A 4,869-nucleotide genomic window follows, 5' to 3' on the forward strand; every position below is an offset into this window, starting at 1 on the left:
GGGACATTCTGAAAAGTACGGTAGATTTAGGGGGCCGAACATTTGAGTTTTAATATAACACAAGTACAGTTTAAAATATACACATGTGCCATCACAGCCACATTTGCCTCTTTCTATGCCATCAGACTCCTCCTCTGTAAGACACCAGCATTGTCATACATGTCCCCATGCTCACCAGCTATTGACAGTAGTGCCCCTTATCCACATTATGCCACACAGTATGAGCAAATTCACATTACGTCACACGGTATGAGACGAAATTCACATTATGCCACATCGTGTGAGCCGGAGTTCACATTACGCCACACCGTATGAGCCAAATTCACATTACGTTACATGGTATGAGACGAAATTCACATTATGCCACATGGAATGAGCAGAAATTCATATTATGTCACGCAGTATGATTCAAAATTCACATTATGCCACAGGGTATGAGTGGAAATTCACATTATGCCACACGATCTGAGACAAATTCACATTACATCACACGGTATGAGCCGAAATTCACATTACGCCACACAGTATGAGCTGAAATTCACATTATGCCAAACAGTATGAGCCAAAATTCACATTACACCCACATACACCACACTACATGAGCCAAAATTCACACTACGTCACATGGTATGAGTCGAAATTCACATTATGTCATACAGTATGAGCTGAAATTCACATTACGTCACACGGTATGCTGCTAACAAAGTTCCTGCTGCGATCAACTCAGAATTACCCCCTATATCATAACACTTCATCACTGCACTACTCACACTGCACTACATCACTATACTACATCCCCTACACACTGAACTACATCACTACAGTGCATGCCCCTATGCACTCCACTCCATACCCTATATGTTACACTACATAACTACACTACATCCTCTATACGCTGAACTACATCACTACACTACTTGCCCCTATGCACTCCACTACATAGCCTATATGTATCACTACACTACATCCCTTTATATGCTATACCACATCGGTGCACTACATTCCCCTATATACTGCAATACATTACTACACTACATACATCACTACACTACATCCCTTTATATGCTATACCACATCGGTGCACTACATGCCCCTATATACTGCAATACATGACCACACTACATACCCTACATGGTACACAACATCACTGCACTACACCCCCCTATAAGCTACACCAAATCCCACCATCTGGGATGCAAAGCGTAGGTTGATACTGCTAACTGGGTGCACAGTGCGCTTCTATAGTAGCTTGCATGGTGCACCGCATGCTAGTCGCAGCATTGCATGGCAAAGAAGTGAGTTTAAGACAGTAGCCAACATGGGAGAGATCCCAGGTACTGGAGCTCACCCGCACAGCGTCGGAGCCAGCTGCGTGCAGACAGGTGAGTCAGATACATTGCCCTGGGACATACTTGCCTACTTCTGAAAACTAGTTTCAGGGAGATTCCAGGCGGCAGCAGAATACGTCGCACAAAGCACGGTGCGCTGTTGAAGGGGGCGGGGGGGTGTCATGCTTCGCCCAATGTGCGTGTTGAGGACTACCTATAGGCGTATTTGTTGCCACTCAGGGGTGTGTCCTGCAATGGCAGGTGAAAATTAGTACTAAAAGCAGCAACAACAAAAAAAAGGGTAATACTATAGGTACACTAGAGTAATAATACAGGTACACTAAATTATGATACTGTGTACATTTCTGAGAAGAAACGGACAGTATATTACACATTACACCCAGTACACACAGCATATAATACATTATATTATACACAGCCCCCCTCCCCATATTGTACCCAGTACCATGTTACATTACGTTATACACAGCCCCACTCCCCCATATTACAGCCAGTACCACATAACATTACATTATACATAGCCCCAGTCAGTGCCTTAACTAGACATTTTTTTTAGCACTATGGGGGCCTTTCCGAGTTGTTCGCTCGCAAGCTGCTTTTAGCAGCTTTGCACACGCTAAGCCGCCGCCTACTGGGAGTGAATCTTAGCTTATCAAAATTGCGAACGAAAGATTAGCAGAATTGCGAATAGACACTTCTTAGCAGTTTCTGAGTAGCTCCACACTTACTCGGCATCTGCGATCAGTTCAGTCAGTGTCGTTCCTGGTTTGACGTCACAAACACACCCAGCATTCGCCCAGACACTCCTCCGTTTCTCCAGCCACTCCCGCGTTTTTCCCAGAAACGGTAGCGTTTTTTCCCGCACACCCATAAAACGGCCAGTTTCCGCCCAGAAACACCCACTTCCTGTCAATCACATTATGATCACCAGAACGAAGAAAAAAACCTCGTAATGCCGTGAGTAAAATACCTAACTGCATAGCAAATTTACTTGGCGCAGTCGCACTGCGGACATTGCGCATGCGCATTAGCGACTAATCGCTCCGTTGCGAGAAAAAAATAACGAGCGAACAACTCGGAATGACCCCCTATGTGCAAGAAACAGCATCAGTGCCCCCCTATAAAAAACTGGGTAAGAGCGTGCGCCAAAAATTTAGGAGCGTGGCTTCATGGGGAAGTGGCGCGGCCACAGAGCTCCCTTTTGCAGATTACGGCAGGCAGAACTCCATTTTACACATTACGGCAGCAGAGTCCCCTTTTTTACACGTTACAGCTGCATAGTCCCCCTTTTTTACACAGTGCGGCAGGCAGTCCCTCTTTTTTTTTTTTTTTTTACACATTATGGTAGGCAGTCCACCTTATTTACACATTATGGCAGGCGGGAGAGAGAGAGACTCACCTCTGACAAGCCGGCATGCCTCTCCTCTTCCCGCCCTACGCTGCACTCTTCGCAGAACAGGGCATTGTGGGTGGGCTGGGGGCGGGCTGGGAGAGACGTCATCTCTACCAGCACATAGGAAGGGAGCCGAGGGGGAGCTGCAGCGCTGCCTGGCTACCTAGGTGAGAGTAGCGGTGATAGCGGGGGGAGGGCTGGACCCTACAGTGCGACGGAGCGGCCAGGTGGGTGTTGCCGGTGTTCCTGCGCCTCCAGTGGCACAAACCTCGTTACGGCCCTGGCCCCAGTTCCCCATATTACAGCCAGGACACACAGACCCATATTACATTATACAAAGCCCCACTCCCTCATATTACATACAGCCAGTACACCCGGAACCATATTATATTAAATTATACACAGCCTACACAATATTACACCGAGTAGCACATTACATTTCACACAGCCCTCCTCCCCCATATCACAGGTAGTACACAGCACCATATTACATTATATTATACACAGCACAATCATCCTCGTCTCTCCCCCCTCGCTCCCAATATTACACCCGGTAGCACTTTACATATCACACAGCCTCCCCCTTATTACATAAAGTACCATATGTCATTATAGCATGCACAGCACACACACTCCTCCCCCGACCACATTATACACATCCCCCCCTTTCTCATAGAACCCCCAGCACATACAGCACCCACCTGGCTATGGCTGCTCCTTCCTGTGCAGAGCAGGAGCCGGCCCGGGACAGTGTGGTGGAGGAGGCAGCAGCACTGGGCACTGGGCAGGCACATGAGGAGGAGCAGGAAGATGTAAGCTGGGCTGTACTGTGCTACACGCAGCCCTGTGAGTGAGGTGGGCGGGGCCAGCAGCAGGGAAGCAGAGCACTGGCTGTCAGGAGACCAGCTGCTCTGCTAATCATTCTCCTGCCTCCGCTCGGGCTGCCGGCTCTGTGTGCACAGCAGGAGTCAGGACGGCCACCGCGGCTGTGACCTCTTACCTGTAAGCCCCGCCCCCCGCATTTCCGGATTCGCGCATGCGCAGTCCGGATTTATAGGGAGCAAATTTAAAAACCGGGAGGGCAGGCAAGGTATGCGGGGCAGCGGGAGGCTCATTGAAAAATCGGGAGCCTCCCGCTGAATGCGGGAGGGTAGGCAAGTCTGCCCTGGGAGCTGTCTGCTATCTCACTGGAGCAGCACAGCACTGCCGGTAAAAAAACTAAACCAAAAAAAACCTGCTCCTCTGTAACTCCTTGGCGCCCTCTCAAATCCTGCATCCGGGGCGCATGCAAGCCTAAGGGCCCCCCGCCCCACACACACACACACCATAGTTACGGCCCTGCATATGCAGAATTACTATATACACATCTCAAAATGCAAACTTATCTGCAGCACCAGTATATATGTGCTTGGTTTATGACAGGTCAGGATCGGTAGTGTATATTTGCATCAGTCGTATTGTATAACAAGTATATACTCATGTATCTACAGGTCTTTTGTAACTACACATTGCTTGGCCTATGATAGAACTTCCTTTCCCTGTCTGAATGAACTTTCCAGCCACAGTTGGTCTTTGTCAGATTTGCCAAGTCTAGAAAGGTGCATAATACTGCACTTTGAAGTGTAGTCTGCAAGAAAAAAGTATATGTGTTTTAATATTAATATCTCTGCAGGAGACTCCCTGTAATAGCAGCAATCTCCCTGACTCCCTGAATAGTACAGCAATCTCACTGATTGCACCTTATCCCCATTATGCAGCTGTTACATTCTTAGAGGGGGGAAATAAATCACAGATACATACATTCAAATGGGAACATCACTGCCATTTCCCTGCATTGGTTATAAGACACAATGGGCCTAATTCTGAGTTGATCGCAGCAGCAATTTTGTTAGCAGTTGGGCAAAACCATGGGGGTAACTCCAAGTTGATCGCAAAAGGAAATTTTTTAGCAGTTGGGCAAAACCATGTGCACTGCAGGGGAGGCAGATATAACATTTGCAGAGAGAGTTAGATTTGGGCGGGTTATTTTGTTTCTCTGCAGGGTAAATACTGGCTGATTTATTTTTACACCGCAATTTAGATTGCAGATTGAACTCACCACACCCAAATCTATCTCTCTCTGCACAT

This window comes from Pseudophryne corroboree, chromosome 4 (genome assembly GCF_028390025.1).
Source record: "Pseudophryne corroboree isolate aPseCor3 chromosome 4, aPseCor3.hap2, whole genome shotgun sequence".
Classification (NCBI taxonomy): Eukaryota; Metazoa; Chordata; class Amphibia; order Anura; family Myobatrachidae; genus Pseudophryne; species Pseudophryne corroboree.